The sequence below is a fragment of the Halichoerus grypus genome, chromosome 7 (genome assembly GCF_964656455.1).
Source record: "Halichoerus grypus chromosome 7, mHalGry1.hap1.1, whole genome shotgun sequence".
Taxonomy (NCBI): domain Eukaryota; kingdom Metazoa; phylum Chordata; class Mammalia; order Carnivora; family Phocidae; genus Halichoerus; species Halichoerus grypus.
In genome coordinates, this window is record NC_135718.1 from 121,511,926 (window position 1) to 121,529,547 (window position 17,622).

The 17,622-nt window shown below is 41.4% G+C and overlaps 1 long non-coding RNA gene across 2 annotated transcripts in view; it reads left to right on the top strand.

The window, feature by feature from the left end:
* Positions 1 to 17,622, top strand: part of LOC144382603 (uncharacterized) — a 167,796-nt gene that overhangs the window by 66,537 nt on the left and 83,637 nt on the right. For both annotated transcript variants that reach the window (XR_013449890.1, XR_013449889.1), the window contains exon 2: positions 16,805 to 16,955. This is a non-coding gene — a long non-coding RNA (uncharacterized LOC144382603). The remainder of the gene's footprint in view (positions 1 to 16,804; positions 16,956 to 17,622) is intronic.

A 17,622-nucleotide genomic window follows, 5' to 3' on the forward strand; every position in this document is an offset into this window, starting at 1 on the left:
AGGCCAAAATATCTCTAAAGTTCCCCAGATGATAGTTAATGTCAGCCAAGGTTGAGAGCCACTCATTCATTGCTTTCATAAGTATATACTCATCCCCTATTCTGTCCTAGGTCCTATTCTAGAGGATGGGGCTATAGCAGTGAACAAATCAGACAAAAACTCTTGCCTTCACAGAGCTTACGTGCTAGTGGATTTTGACTGGCTACAAACAAAATCAAATAATAACATTCATGGCATAGAAATTGGTGATAAGCGCTAAAGAGAAAAATAAAAGAAAGAAGGGAGATACCACTTATGACAGGGGAGGTATTTCAATATTGCAGGGTATCCAAGGGCACCTCAGGAGAAGATGACATCGCATAAAGATCTGAAGGAGGTGGGGGAAGAGTCTCTGGGGGTAGGGGGGGGACAGCAAAGGAACTGGTCTTGATGTGGGAGCATGCCCATTCCAAGAAAAGCACCGAGGGCTAAAGTAGAATGTGAATTAGCAGTCTAAGCTAACAAGGTCCATGATGTAGGTATAAGATGAACTATTTGTAAAAGTGAACCAAAAGACTGTGTGTAAATGTGTAACTAATAATTTTAAGAATACCCTGGCCCAAATCAATGTGATCTGGCTGTAATCTTAAGGAAGCAGGCAGGGATGTCATAATAGTATGGTAAACAGACATAGTGTATATTCCATTTTAGCCTGTTTGGAGAAAGGAGGCAGAGAAGACAGGTTAGTGTAGAGAACAAAATAAGGAGGGTGAAGGAAGCAAGGGAGAGAATGGTGTTCTGTGCACTGGGGGGTGGTGGATGGCCAGTGAGTCCTGAGAGATGGTGACAGGTATGTGGTTAAATTTGAATCACGTAACCGACAGTCATCATTGTTCGTCAGTGCTCTTCAAGCTAACTTTTAAAAAATTTTGGTTTCTAATATATCTAGCTCATAGGGAATGGCTGTATTGATCAGCCAGTGTGAACATCTAACCCACCCAAATGTTATTTCTTGTGATAAATTAAGAAATTACGATTGGGATTCTAGGTATCAGTCTAAGTGGACTTTGTATCGGTTAGTTCCCCTGAGTCAGATTAATCCAGCATTAAATACTTGGAGGATAAGGCCTGTGGATTTGGGACAGTGAATTTTGGACAAGACAAATGCCCTTTGTGGGATCTCTCAAGGCTCCCTAGCCTGCTGACCTCTCTCGCTGCTGACTTTGCATTGTCCTGTGGTATTCATATTTTCTACCCAAAACTTCAATGCCCTGTTAAACGTATTTTGCTGTTTGACTGTTGTTTTTCTATAGTATATATATTTCAGAATGATACCTAGTATCTAATCTATCTCTTATGGGCAGTATGAAAATCAGATGTGATAATATATATGAAAATAATTTTAAATGTTAAAATGGTGTTTAAAATAAAGCATTATTTTTATTAATAGTGATAAAAATAAATCTAGGTAAATGGGGAATCAGAAGCCTGTTAGAGCCACATTGTATTTCCTATATGTGTAGACTGGATTCAATGTCTCTTGTAGATAAATATATCTTTTAAATTTAATCTTTTTAACTTATACACCCTGTGTATAAATATATATAAAAAAATCTAGAAGGTTAATACACCAAAATAAAAATATTGGCTGGATGTTCAATATAGAATTTTAATTATTCTTTTCTTTTTTACATCAATGCAATGTTATGATCTTCTCATACATCAAAATATAGGTATTCATATCTGGATATTCTAAATATTCAGTAGCACATATTAGGAGGATGAGCAATAAAAGTTACTTTTAAAAGATCTTCCCCCTAGTGTTTTATGTAGCTACTAAATAAATGGAGTGTTTGAGTTGACATGACTGGTAATGGGCTGGGTGTTCAGGGCCATGAATCAGTTTTTGAATGTCAGTCAAGAAAAGCCGCGTCCCAGAGCTCTCCATAGTCAGGTCCATGTGACCTGCCTGCCTTCTAAACTGGGGAAACCATACAGCTATTTCAGAGGGCCTGCTTCTCGTAGAACTCAGAGGTTTCAAAGAGATGTTCTGTGTATTTTTTATTCTTTTCTTTTGCAAATATCAACAGCTCTTCCAGAAAAAAAGGAAAGAATTGAATTCAAACAGAAATAGGCAAATGCATCCTCAGACCAGTAAATTAAGTAGGTAAAAAAGACTTCTTAACTTGGGCTAAGGAATAATTGGCAGAAGAACTTGTTTGGGAGAGAGAAAAGTAGTCACTTCTCTTCCAGGAACTTCTCTTGCTAGGCCATAGTCCAGCTGTAGGACAGCCTGAGACAACAAAAGAAGGAAAAGGGAATAGATGGGACCCTCCATCTCCCTGGAAGAGTAGCTCCCACGTCAGTTAACAGAGCCATTAGGATTAAAGTCCACAGAGCAAAAGGCCTTAGGATATTTTTCCAGGGCTTAAGGTAGGGCTTTGTTTTTCATCTCTTTGTCCTTTATTAGAAGTCAGTTGCTGAATTTCTTTTCAACCGCACAACCAGCCATGTCATACTCGGACTTCTTCTCTGTTTCCCATTGATATTAAGAAGCACAACACAGTCATCTTGTAGATGCCCAATGGGGGCTTTTTACTGAAATGGTCCTAAGACTTCCTGGTCTGGGTTCCCACCTCCCAGAGACATGCTTTTCATGAATAAATCGTTGTATCTCATCAGCGGCATTTCATTCTCCTATCAAATATTTTACCCATTGGATCAGAAAACATAACCCATGAACTTGACCCTGCACATTTTTTTGCTTGTCTTCTCCAAAGCTGGCATGAGATGTGTCAGGGTCTGGGCTACTCTATATTCCTCCAGGCTGTCCACTCAATGTGGAAAAAAAACCCCGTGAGGATATAATTGGCATTCCTATAGCTTTCTCTTAGATCTTTCTTCAGCCTAAGATACACCCCAGGGCCAGAAGGAGTAGTGTGGAAACACATTCTGACCTCGGTAAATAGAGGGGGAAAAAAGAATTGGCCTGAAGGCTCAGACTGGGACCAGAATAAGGGTCTAGAACTCACACTAACTCCCTAAGTCGGATTTCCTCTTCCAGCCTCTCAGTTTGGATGTCATACTCCAGCCCTTGGTTTTGTCTCTTAAGTACAATCACTAAGAGTCATTGCACACTAAGAAATCACTGAAGACACAGGTAGTAACTGCTTTTGCAAATCAGAGGGAAATAGGGGTACGATGCAGAAAGAGGAGGAAGAAAGTCAAAACATGATTGTGGTCATTGACCTTTTCCTTCATGTCTTCACCCAACTTTTCCTGAGTTATGCCCCTTGCACAGTACACTCATTCACTATGCAATGATGGTGAATTGCAAGTGGAGATGAGATGTGTCCTTCATTAAATTTCTCTGTCTCTCTTCTCATATTTCTTCCTGGGGGGGAAAAAAAATAACTCCCTTGGTCAAATCCCTTTCCTGCTAGTGGTTGTTTTAGCAAAAGAGGATATAATAAAAAGAAATGAAAGAAAACCCTCCAGTAGTAACCCATATTCTCGATCTTGAGCATACTTAGAGCAGGCTAAGGACCCAGAGGGGTCAGAGTGTTGCCAGATGTCTAAGATAGGGGTATAAGGATTGGTTCGTGGAGGGTGGGTGATTTGGAAAATAATGTTGGACTCAAGACTTTTGTTTATTTCCTTTAAACAGCAGCCCAGCAGAGTCACATCACATTTGACATGAATAGAGGGGGGCAGTGTCTTGTGAAGTCAAGCAGGTTGATGCTAAAACATGATCATGACATTGAGGAATTGGCTTTTTGGGACTAGGATTTCCCCATGACTTTGTTGAGATTTATAAGAGTAAGCCTCAGCCTTCTCTGATGTTAACGCAACTTGGGTTGCAGAGCAATTGGGGAGAGCCTTTGGAGAAAGGTCAAACTGCCAGTCAAACAAGTTATGGGTTTGGATTACCGCGCCAGTCACAGATGCCAGTTTCATGGACCCAGGTGAAATACTGTGTTTTGTTGTGTTTTGTTTTTTCAGTCCAAATAAGGGGTGGTGATTCGTGTCTTTTACCTCCTGGGTGGATTTATGGAAGACAATTTTGAACACGACATGAATTTAGGACACTTTCATTGCTTCTACATGTTGCTCCAGTCTGGGATGCCCCTTTGCCCACATCTATTAAACAAACTACTGCCCAAACATCACCTCCTCTGTCATGCCTTCCTTGGCTCTCCCAGGCTGAGTCCATTCCTCTCTCCTCAGAGGTCTGCCTCTCTATGGCTAAATGGACTGTGAGCTGCTTCAGAGATGCTGGTTAGGGTTCTTAAGTGCACAGGCCTAACTCAATCCCTTGTTCATTGGCTCTCAAGGAAATTGTATCTCTATTCCTTTTAGGACTATTTCCAGGTTGCCGTCTGATAGGGTGATCCTGCCAAGAAGATTTCACATAAAGTCCATTCTGCCTTGGCTCTTAGGCCACAACTGGGAAGTTCTTTCCTTCATGAAAGTTCAAGTTTAGAATTTTAACCTTATATTTCACTCTTCAAACACTACTTGGAGGATGGATAATTTCAAGTTATTCATTAAAGAAAATACATGAGGCTGAGGTAGATGAGCTCTCATTGGCCTCCTAAAACTTCTCCCTAAGCTCAGCACCCCCAGCTCATGCAGGGAAACTGGTGTAGGTAAGAGGATACTGGAGTGGTAGCCCAAGGTCCAAGTTCCTCGCCCCAGCTCTACCACTGACTAGCCGAGTTGTTTGGATAATGGCTCCTTCTCTGGGACTGAGGTTCATCATCTATACACAAGAGGGTCAGGATCCATGATGTCCAGGTACAACTTCCAACCCCAACAACAGTCTTAAAATGTTCAGAGTCTCCATGTCTGTAAAATACCAAAGCTGGAAATCCAATTAATGTCTGTTTTCCTAATCTTAGTTTAGCAGATGGGTTCCCCACCCCCACGCCTGTTGTTTAGAAATTTTTCATCATTAAAATAATTGATTGGGATGTTGTTTTTATTCCTTTGACCTCTCTGCTTTTCACTGCTTTAATAAAACTCTGCACTGCTATTTGGTGACGAGGCTTCTGGAGAGTTCTCTTATGTGCCATTGCAATATAGAGGTGGAGGGGAAAGGGCACTGAATAGAAATCAGACATTCTGGGGTCTTGCCCCGCTCTGCCACTAACTAGCTCTGTGGCCTTGGGCTTTTCATGTCCTCTCTTGGGGTCTTCATTTCCTCACCTGTTAATTGTGGGGGGGGGGGGGATGTGAACTAGATGATCTTTCTGGTTCTTCAACTCTTGCATTCTATGAATTCTAAGCACTGACACCTCCCTAGAGAGTGAAGGCTGAATGGAAACTTCATGTCACACTACTCCAAATGCCAAACACTTAATTATGGAATTCCAGCAATCAGCTCTCCTTCCCTGCTCTCTACCCCCTGTCTGCCTGCATTAATGGCATTTTTAGAATCTTCCGTTTAGAACTACACTTCAGTCCCAGACTAATTGGCATCTTTCCATCAATGCCAAAGGGGGTTAAGGGGTCTTTACTTAGAATTCTCCTAATTCTCCTCTGTGGGGTGGGCGTCCACCTCTGACGCTCCTCTAGGGGCCTCTAGTATGCTGACTGTATTCCCCTTGGTTTCTGTCTCTTCGGGATGTGTGCTCTTTTGAGAAATCCCAGCAAACAGAATGGTTGTTTATATCATTCAATATTCATGGAATTTACCAGACCACTTTGTAACCAGATGCTAGCAAAGATTGAAGTTCAAGAAGGAAAATAAGAAGGTATCCTTTCCTGTTAGTTCCAGTATCATGCAGGGCTTAAGAACACAGACTCTGTAGGACACTTGTCTTGGTTTAAATCTTTATTTGCCACCGAATCAGCCATGTGGCAGAAGGAAATTTACTTTCCGTGTCTCTGTTTTCTTATCTGCAAAATGGGGCTAGTGAATAAAAGTACCAGCTTGACAAGACTAATGAAATAATGCATGTTAATTAATGTAGTGTTTAATACAGGATAGCTTCTTTTAAAAAGATTTTATTTATTTGAGAGAAAAAGAGTGCACAAGTGTGGGGTGAGGGGGTGGGCAGGGAGGGAGGTACAGAGGGAGAAGCAGGGAGCTAGATGCAGGGCTCCATCCTAGGACCTGGAGATCATGACCTGAGCTGAAGGCAGATGCTTAACCAACTGAGCCACCCAGGCGTCCCAGGATAGCTTCTAATATTAAAATTATAATGTTTTAACATTATTTTTGGCTAATCAACATTTACAAGGTGCCCCTTCCACTGGTGAAGCCAGTTCTCTTTCAGTAGTTTGGCAGTATCTCATTTCTGCCCATCCCCTTGAGTCCTCGTCTGCCTGGGTGCCTTTAGCACGACTCCTATGAGATTTCACTGTTCTCTGATGATTATCTAGCAAAGTGCTTTTCCATTGGGGGAACTCTTCTCCCAACACCCCCTCCCCAACTCTAGGATCCTCTAACTCCTGACCTGAGCAACTATGCAGCTCACAGCGAGCTTTTGTAAGAGAGAAGACACTTAAATACAGAAGGCGTTTTAATCATTACTTCTGATGCGCACTCCGTAAGCATGAAGTTCACAATGCACGCATATTGAGAGCATCTTATTCTGCTCGAAGAGGAGGGGGAAAATGCCCCCCACTTATAGAACTCGCTGAATAGAGTAGTTTCTGTTAGTCTTTCCATTTTTCAAAGAAAATTCCATTTTCTTTTCTCCCTATTTCCCTTCCTTTAATACCAACAGCTGGGACCGTGCACTGTGCCGTGAAGGGAATTAAGACTTTCTCATGGGGGTGGGAGGTAAGTAGAAGCAATTCATTTAATGTGTTTTATTGATTTTATGGCACATTTACTCCATAGGTTCAAGATACCACGTGTCTGATCTCTTGAAGACAAGTCCAAATCACTTATGGCATCTTTATGGAAGTTCAAAATTAAATGGAAATATGACTATGAAGCCATCAGCTAAAAAGCATTGGCTCCTCATGGGGAATTTTGCTTTTTTTTCTGTCTCTCATTTGTATCATCTTTCATAGCAGTGCCCTTGAGGAAGTCTCCGGGCCTTCTCTCCAGCTCTCTCTCTGGTAAGAGGCAGTAAAAATATCCAAACCATAGAACTAAATTGAATGAGATACCCGATTTGGGACATGCATCATCATGAGTAAGCAAGCAATCATTTATAAAACCAAACTAGACCAGATATAAGAGTTCCCCATATTTGTAAAAATCAAAACATGTGTTTAACAACCCTCAAGTTATGTGAGCTCTCTCTGGTGCCCATTAATGTATCCAGGATGAGTGTGGTGGTGGTGACTTCTGTGAAGACCAGCCTAAACCATTCTGGGGGTTATCTATGAATGGCTAGGTAGGTAAGGTATCTGGAGAAGAATGCCGATTATAATCAAGGTCGGGAGCCAAGGTAGTACCTTGAAATTTGTTGGTTCTGAGAATGACACATACGATGTCAAAAATCAGGAGTATGAGAAATGGTGTGGAAGGCAGTTTCAGAACAGGGTTGGAAAAAGTGGCTCAGGCCTAACATCATGCATGGCTATAGGGTGACAAAGGTCTACTTTCAAATAATCCACTTATGTGGCCTGGGAGCAGACCTGGCATGGACTCTACTCTCTCTTAATTCCAGGCAAGAATTCTCATGTGTGTATTAATAGTGACTACAGGCACTTTTAAGAACTAATTTTTCATGGGTCAGGGATATGTGGGGAACAACTAGAGCAAAGGGGGAAGGGACAGACAACGGAGGTCTTGAGATTCTAACCCTTAGAGGCTAATTTTCTCTTCTCACCTACTCCCGATTCTTTGCTGAAAGCCCAGCAGTGGTACCCATGCTGCTAAGGAATTAAGACTTTCTTGTAGAAAGAAGAAAACCCAAAGCAATTCATTTACTACATTTTATTGACTCAACAGCTCATATACCTCCTGGGTTCAAGATAGCCCATGTCCACTCATGTTCAACTCATCACTGGTGGGTTTATAGTATCTTTCTTGTCCACAGCAGAGAGTAAAGGAAAGATTGGGGAGACTGTGTGTGTGTGTGTGTGTGTGTGTGTGTGTGTGTGTGTAAGGGAGAGGAAGAAAGAAAGAGAGAAAGAAGGGAGGAACCTAGGAGAAAAATACTTAAGAACTTAAAGGAATTAGTATTTTAAGGTAAAGGCAAGATTTGGAGGAGAACAGATGGCCAATGGAATGCAGTCTCTAGGAAAGAGGTTCTGGAGACTTCAGGGTCTAGAATAAGGAAGAAACATCCTTTGGAAGATTCTGGATGTCTTGTTGCCTGGTATGAAAGAAGCAGCTCATGAACCACCTAATTTTCCAAAAACAAAAACAAAAACAAAAACAAGTGTGAGGAAGCCTCTGAGAAAAGAGGCTGGCTGACTTCCAGCGGCTAACAACGCTAAGAAGAGAAAACAGACTTTTCAAGCTGAAGTGCAACCAGGCTGCGAAGAAACTAAATGTTTTACAGCTCAACTTAGCATGGTTTGGGCTCCAGACTCTTCAAACCACAGAGGAGAAACTACTTTTACTACAAAGGAAGGAGTGGAAGGGTGATTTTGCGGATTATTCCCTTCAGCAGGGCTGGGGTGGGGGTACACAGAAGCAGATTAAAGGAAGAGGAGACGAGCTCCTTTGGGTGCTGGCAGATTTAGCGTGCAGGAAGGCAAGGATTATCTTGTTCAAGGGAGTCCCTGCACTTGGGAGCCTGAGTCTTTCTCAACGACAGAAGCTGGCTCCACCGCCCAGTGCAGAGAGGAGTCTCCATACTTCAGCTGTTGGTAATTTACAGGGGTAATGACTTAGATCCTGCCTGCCCAGAAGTCTCTGGGCACCTTAAACCAATTACAATTCTTCACTCCTGTTACAGATTTAAAAATGTATCTGGGATAATGTCAAACAGCATCAAGAAAAGACTTTGGGCCTCAAATAAAGCAGCAGTGACCTCCTTACCCTCAATTTTCCCTGGATGTCAGGACACTCCTCCACAGGGTGAAGGAGTATATAAATTTAATCTGGTTGTTCATACTAGGGTGAATGGAGGGCCCAATCAGTTGTCACTCTGGGCAGTGACAAGCTCACAGCCTGTCAGTAATGGGCAATGAAGCATAAGTTGTCATTAGATACATCCCTGTCACCTGAGGAAGAAGAAAAGGGGCAAAGGAATCCCCACAGGAATGCCTTTGTTAGGATGGTTTCACAGATTTTGAGAGGAAATGAGCTCCCTAAATACTGAGAGAGGCTCCCTCCTGAGCCTGTCGATGGATTTCCATTCAACCAATTTTTAGGAGGGGTTAGAAACTATTTAGCAGCCATGGTTCCTCTCTCTCTCTCTCTGTCTCTCCCTCTCTCTCTCTTTCACCTCACGTAACACATGATTTGTATGCATATTAATCACTGTTGTATAGAATAACTATCCAATTTTACTGGAAAGAAATTCTATAGCTGTTGCTTCCATTACTTAGACATTTCTTTTATATCATATTGAATATAAACTTTTTCAGCCAATTCAGCTGAACTGGATCAGGTAGAAGAGAACAACATCTCCTCCCCACCACCCAGTTGTAGCTTCCCATGGAACAGAAAGGAAATGCAAGGAACATTTAATTTCTTTTAATCTTGATACCTGATTTCCTCCAGATTCAGGGTCAGTGCTCTTTTCATGGCTCAGTTGAATTGTTTGTTAGCATATGAGTGTGTGTATGTGTTGCCCGAATAAACCTCAGCGTTCTACTTGGTATTAGCCAATTTCTAGATAAAGCAATGTGCTGCATCCCTTTGTAGCACCTCCTCCCTTTCATTTCTTAAAAAAATCATGGTACATTTTATCACAGACACAGGCTCTGTGAAAAGATAGAGCAAATAACGAATTAGGGCAAGTGAGCTAAACTGTCTTATTAAAGTTGCCTTAACCTGTCTGGGCTCATCGTCACCCCTTTCTGCCTGTTCTCACCAAGCCTTTCTCAGTCTCAACTCAGGAAGTCTCAACTCTCTGTTGGACCACCTTCTCCAAAGAAGGATGTGGAAGTATTAAGAGGGGGAGACCAAAGACACTGACTGATGCTCTTTCTTTCTCCACAAGAAGCTGGTGAAGCTGAGAGCCCTGCAGGCTGGTGTGGGAGGGAAGGGGTTGCAGAAGGCAGAGGCTCATAAGCCCTGAAGAAAAACACAGAATTGGGGAGTTCATCCAGAGCTAATCTTTACACTCCTTTACCATTTTGTACTCCATTAATCCTCAACCTACTACGTGACCAAGTTGGCGGGCATGGAATAGTTGTCCCATATCCTTCTCTAGGCACATCCTACCCACGTCAAAGCCCATCAGAGATTCACTGCATTATTAATTTAAATATTAACCCAACTTCAAGAAGGTGCTTGTTGTGGTTCTGGTTGTTCCAAATACACAGATACATAAGGCAGAATCCTGACCAAATAACCACTTGTACCTCAGTGTAGAATAGAATAATGAAATGCATGGGCTTTGGGGCCAAATTCTTTGACCCTGAAGATATATAGTCAAGTTGCTTCAAATCTGTGAGCCTTCTTGTTTCTGGAAGCCAGCCTCTCTTAAAAATGAGATCGTAAACCTTGTAAACGTAATGAAGATGACACAGACTTCTCCTATATCTTATTAGGTACATATTAGCTGCTTACTAAATACTAAATTAAATTTTGAATACAATTTAAAAATCAATAAGATACAGGAAAACCTGAGTCTCAGCTGTGCTACCAAGTAGCTGAAAATCCTGGGTGAAATCATTTAACTTTAGGGATTTTTTTATTTTTTTAATATGTAAAGAGAAAAAATTGGAAAATTTCAAAAATGCTTTCTACACTGTCTAACATGTGATTCTTCTCTAGGATTCCAAACTTTGTGAAATGCTACATTACTCTTTTATAACAAATTCCATATTCATAATTCACTAAGATTTGCTTGGCTATATATATATATATATATATATATATATATACACACACACACACACACATACATATATTTACACACTCATATAGTCTCTGTATATTATATACACACACATATATTAATATATATGTTATCAATAATACATATACCTGTTTTCAGTCATTTTCTGTGTGAATTGAAAGTTTATAAGATATTTTAGTAATTTAAACGCACAAAATGTCTTAAAGAAGGCTTTGAACTTATCTAATATAGAATTTCCCAAGCTTATTTTAATCCCTTCCTTTTTTATATAATGCCAGTTAACATCTTAGTTTTCCTTAGTATATTCAACCCAGAGACTTTTGCTATTCTGTATTTTTAAATCTTAGTTTTGAATGGTCACAAATAATCTCCAAGTTCCATTTCATATAGCAATTTTTAATTTTGCTCACCCACCAATGCATATCATGCTCCAGACTAGTGAGCAGGATGGAGTCCCTATAGCTAATGATCAAGCCCGGCTGACTCTCCTGCTCGTCACCCAAATGTGATGTCCTCCACTCACTGTCACTACCAACTCCCAATATTGGCACGTTTGCAGATTGTGGATTCACAGTGATCTCCTATAATCCTAAGAACATCAGAAATTAAATATTTCTGCCTTTGGATGCAACCTCCTATTTTAGGCCACTGGTATTCATACCTAAAGATTGATCATTGTTCTTTTCCTCAAGGCATTGGTATTATGTAAAGAGAAATGTGGTGGATAATCAATGGCCTTTTCAATCTCGTTGGTAAGATTCCAACTTTCCTGAAATGTGAGTCATATGCCAGTGAAATATATAGTGGTTTTAAAAAAATCCTGACATTTGGTCAGCAAAGCCCAACATTTTTCCTTCTAGAAAGGACCTAACCACAGGAAGATATGTCACCCATATTCCTTATGCCAAAACTCATCCCAGCACCTCTGTTCATGGAAGCTTCTTGGCAGTGCAATGGAATTGTTTCCCAAGGGCTTCTAATCTAAGGCCTGAATGGTGAGGAAGAGAAAAAGACATTTTTTTGAAAGCAGAGTCTCATTCAGAGACTGGAGTGAGACCATCAGTTTGCATCTCCAACTGTTATCTCCTCAACTATTCCCTGTTCCTTGTCTTGATGTATTGGACCCTGGGGATGGCTCCTCTTGGTGATTATGGAGATTCACACAAAAAAATTGTTCCCCTCTTCAATAATATGGGCCTAGTTGGAGGCAAAGAGTGTTTATTGGCCTCCACTGTTCAGCGACTAATAAAATTAAGTTTTTAAGAAGAGTTACAAGTGAAATATTGCAGTCACTCCACAGACTCCTGGCTCACTGGAATATTAAATGAGCCAGACTTAGGTCTATGGGATTTCCTCCAAGAGATTGTTCTTGGAGAAGCCAGAGTAGATGATGCAAAGATTAAGCACTTCTCAGCAGAAACACTGCAATATCGTGTCTTGAGTTGTTTTATTGTCTTTGTGTTACAGCCAGAAAACGTGTGGCCAGCAGTCTGCAACAAACTCTCTTATTTTCAAAACAGTAAATGATAATTCTTGAATTTGAATGCCATGTGAAATTAAGATAAGAATTCATTGCAAGTCAATTATTGATCCTTAAATGAAGAAAATCATGGCCATTGGGGTTCTATAAGTCTTGCAAACCATTCTCCAGCCCTTGCAGCTTCTTTGGTCACCAGAAAAATGACAGAAGGCTGACTAATATTGACTTCAGTTTTCAGAGATTGTTTCATCCATCATACTGGTGATTCGGGTTTCTCTTTATAATATTATTGATGATCAGTTGGGGGTATTACTTATGACGGATGAAGCCAAAAAGGGCTAGCAGAAAATTCTGTGAGCACAGGTAACACAGAAATGAGAAGTTAGATGGATAGAAGAATTCCCAAATCATTAAATTTCCTGCAGTTATGTAGGATGAATAAGCCTAGAGATCTAAAGTACAGCGAATATGTAAGGAGAAGATATGTTAATTGACTTGATTATAATAGTGTTGTGCACTGTAAATTTATACAACTTTTATTTAAAAGTAAACAAAACCAAAGCAAAACAAAATCTGATTTTGAACTTTTTGGATGCAAATAGAAGTAAGCTAGAACTAGTCAGAGCTGGGCACAGATAAGGCTGCCTTTTTGATCATGTTTTTTCCTTAGTGGCAATGAGATCACAGATGACAAAAATAACAACATAAGGGAAATCTGAAAAAGAAGATACAGAACCAGGCTATTTGACTCTAAGGCAAATTATTGAATAAGGAGGGTATTCAATGAAGAAGAATTTGTTCTTGTTTGATACAGCTATCCTTGTTTATAATTCCTTCAGCACAAATTATTTGAAATGTATTTTATACCTCTTTGGGTGCAGAACTTTATTTTAGGAAGAGGGAGAATCCAAACTAATAAAAAAGCAGAGCTCTTGATTTGAGAGCCTCCGTGTCTCTTTCTCTCAACATTTATTCATTCAATAGCTATTTATTGAGAATCTATTATGTGCTCGGTGATCTTTCTATCTGAATATTCAGCAGTTAAGAACAACAAAGGATAAGATTAATTTTTTAAAAATATAGAAAGAGCTACATTACAGTGGGAAGAAAGCTAAAACTGAGAAAACCAGTAAAAACATCAGGCAAGGTCATTTAAGCCATTCGTAAGTTCTATGAAGACAGTAGTTCATAGAAAATTATGCTGGTGTCAGCAACTTTGAACTGGATGGTCAAGAAAATTGCTGCTTTGGGTAGGATGCAGTAGTTTGCAGTAGATTGATGCTATAGCTGAGAAAACAAAAACAAAACCAAAAACCCAGCCAGGCAAAAGACAAACATCATCTGTGTAATGGCATCATGGAGATATCGGAGCCATTCAGACCAGAGTGGCTAAGTTTCAAGAGGTGAAAACTATAGAAAAGTGAGCTGAGGCTCCACATCTGCCTTTTCCTTGGGGGTATGTGTTGAATCTGGGCATGGCGAGTAACTGATACTGTTCTAGGCATAAGGCCACTGCTGGGAGACAGAAAAACCAGCAGATATTTAGGTGTGTGTAGAGATGCGGGTGGCTAAATTGGAGATTTGAGGGGCCTAAGATACTTGGCCAGGTTCCTCTTCAAGACATTTCCTAACTTTTGGAGCTATGCAAGACTTTATGCTGAAATGCTACACTGCAACCCACTGAAGGCCCTCTGAAACCCCTTGAAAATATACTCATTCCTCTTTCCAATACCTCGAGGAGCCTCCTACTTTCCATGCCTAACTACTTTCCATCTGTTGTAGGCTGTAGCTTGAAAGGAATTAAATATTTTTGGAGGAAATCAGATTGTAGAAGCTTGTTACATGATCTTTAAGTCAGTCCTCTGAAGGTAGCCCAACTCTCTTCCATAAAGTATAGTGTATGGTCTTGTGGACACTTTTCTGTGTAGTTTCTGTTATATGTGGGTTAACAGCTATATTCTGGCTGATTCTGGTTGCTAGAAGGCTGACCATTGGGTTAATAGGGCATTTTTATACTTCATGGATGAACTTTGATTATGGAACAGTTTACATGACAAATAAAACAGTTAAGCACAGTGTTGGGAACTGTCATACCAGCCTGTCTATTCCACATTTTGGTGTATTCAGTTGATTTCCAGAGCCCTTTGGAGAGACATTCTGAACTTTAGTGTAAGCCAGTATTTCCTGAATCATGACACGAACCCATGTGTTGAACTACCCTTGTTTCTGACCCCTTGCACATGTCAACAGAGAAATAGCAATATGAGCTGACACCACAACCAGGGAAACACACATCCTGACACGGTGTAGCCTGACCCTCATTTTCACACCTCTTTTGGCACATGCTATAGGGACCTGTTAATAGCTTGTATTACAAAAATCCCCAGGGCTGTGCTCAAGTTTAGAATCTGCAGAAGAAACAAGATGAAAAAGCTTTATAGGGAGTGCTGGGCAGCCCTGGTGCATTGACATGGCCTGGAGGTTGGTGAGTTAGGAGACAAGTGGATACATGGAGGTCTTTTGGAACCTGTGGCACCAGAGTCGGCTTTCCAGCCAAAGTGGGAGACGAGATTTTCTTTGACTCGCTTCCATTTTCCACTTAATTTCCCTTCTACTCATTCCATTGTCCCTGGCAAACACACTTCTCCCCAGGGTTTTCACTCTGGTCCTTTCCCTAGACCTCTGTCCTCTGTCCACCTAAGAACCCCTGAAGGTCAGATGCTTCCCAATGGCAGCGCCATTTTTATAGGTGGAAAAGATTTCAGTATTTAAAGGAATGACTTTAATGCTCAGTTTTGTGGTTAGAGCCCACATAGAAGACCCTCACCCCACTATGTATAATTACCTGCTTGCTCACTCCCAGAGCCAAGCACTGACTGTCGTATCCTGCTGGGTGAATAATGGAGTTGATTCTCTAACCTTTAACAACAACCAGACTAAGGTGAATTATAGTTTGGGGCAAAGGGAGCAGGAGAGGGAGGTGGGCATTTGGATTTAATTGGAGTTGAGGCCACCAGCCTTGTAGATAAATGTCTTCTATGCTGAATGTATTCAATAATTATAGCCACCATTCACACACACACACAAAGTACACCTGAGTTCAAGAAGGGGAGTGCGAGGATTATTTTTCAACCCAGTTGGTCTAAATCCTCTCCTCACACTTTGTGGCTTCTGCAAGCAGATGCTGAACATGCTTTGAGCAAAAGGCTAGGGGTTTCCTGGCAAGCACTCCAGAAGCATCTACAAACCACAATCATTGAAGACATTTCCCAGAAGGCTTTAGGAGTACAAATCTCTTTAATTAAAATGGGAAAAGCCATAGTGAGCGAGGTGAGAAGGGGTTGGCTGAGCAGGGAAGGAGGAGGGGGATGAAGGGAAGAAAAGGAAGGAGAAAAAGTAATAAATACTTTACAAGTGTTTTCAAACACTAGCCGTCTAACACCCAGTGGAAAATGCCACTTGATGGATTATATTTTGGGTTGGAAAGTGAGGCTAATTCAATATAATGAGAGGTGAATGGGACTCCAGGCCCTTATCCAACCACAAGAGACCCCTTACAAAAGAGTCTGCTCTTTCAGTCATTAATTTTTTATGAAGTTTAATAGGCCTGAGCCTAGAGACCTTCTGTGGTGTTGATTAGCTTCATATTTCTCTCATTAATGTACAATCTGATTAGTTCTTATAAAAAGCATTTCATCTCGGGCTCCAGCATGGCAACCACATTGTTCTGATATTAGGAATTGCAAGTTTGATTCACCCGAGGAAAGAAACATCCATAGGGACAAAGGCCTTGGCCCCTTGCTGTCACAGAACGAGAGTACTGGGGAGACCAGCTGTCTCTCACATTTTGCTGGCTGCAGTAAGGAGCCCTCAACATTTGGACTGGGATAATCTTATTGGAGGCCAGCAGAGCTGGTGTACTGCAAAGAGAGCAGAATTAGAAGACTAGGCAACGGCCAGTGTATCAGTCAGAGTTTCATCAGAAAAGCAGAAGTGCTGAGTGATAGAGAAAAAGGGGGCTATTGTAGGGTTGAGATTTTATGTGCTCATAGGAGCTGGCAGAAGAGTCTGCTGTTGGGCCTGAAGTTGCTGTAGATCAGCTAGACTAGGAGTCAGGATGGAAAGCTGGATGTGGGGGAGCCTGGGTGGCTCAGTCGTTAAGCATCTGCCTTCAACTCAGGTCATGATCCCAGGGTCCTGGGATCGAGCCCCGCATTGGGCTCCCTGCTCAGCAGGGAGCCTGCTTCTCCCTCTCCCACTCCCCCTGCTCGTGTTCCCTCTCTCGCTGTGTCTCTCTCTATCAAATAAATAAATAAAATATTAAAAAAAAAAAAAAAGAAAGCTGGATGTGGAAAGCAGGGACAGACTGACATCCCTCTCTGTTTCTTGCTACCTCCAGCCTTGAAGTCATGGCTGACCAAGAGGAGACGCCTGTGCCTTTAACCATGGAGATGTGCACACACTTGGCTCAAGACTTGAAGAAACAGAAGAGGGAGATCTGGCTGCTTCTGGAGAAGTTGTAGGTCCAGGAGCTGCCTGACCTCAGGAAGGTGAGCCAGCTGGTCAGGGACAACATTCGAGAGTTGCCGCGGAGTCTGATGTCAGGCATTGACCTTCAGAGAGTAAAAATGATTACTCCCCCATTTCCACCTAAATCTCATGATTTTCTAGGACTAACACTAGGGAATTCTGGGCAATGTTGTTCCAGTGCAGCTAATGTGTCACAGTTCAAAGCCTCCACAGGCAGTCCCAAGGATTGCACATTAAATAGAATGACTTCACACCTGGGGTGAGCTCTAGTGTGCAAGCAGAGGACAGATGAGAGGTGGTATGCAATGAAGACTCAATCTGTGAGAAACACAGAGAGAATTTAGGCTGAAGGAATTTTGTTTTCAATAAGGGTTGTAAGGTACCCATGACTGTCCATCTATTGGGATGTTTATAGAGGCTGCCTCATGTATGCATAACCAATTATTAAGTCCATTTCCAGCCTCTCTGGAAGTAGGGGGTGGGTACTAAAAATCCCAAGCTTCTAACGGTGGCTTGGTCTCTCTGGTAACCAGACTGCCATCCAGAAGCCATCCAGGGGCCCTGCCATAGTTGCCTCATTAGAACAAAGGTGCTCCTAGTGCTCTTATCATTAGGAATTTACAGGGGCTTGAGGAGCTCTCTGCTGAGAACCAGGGGCAGATATATTTATATTTATTTATTTAATTA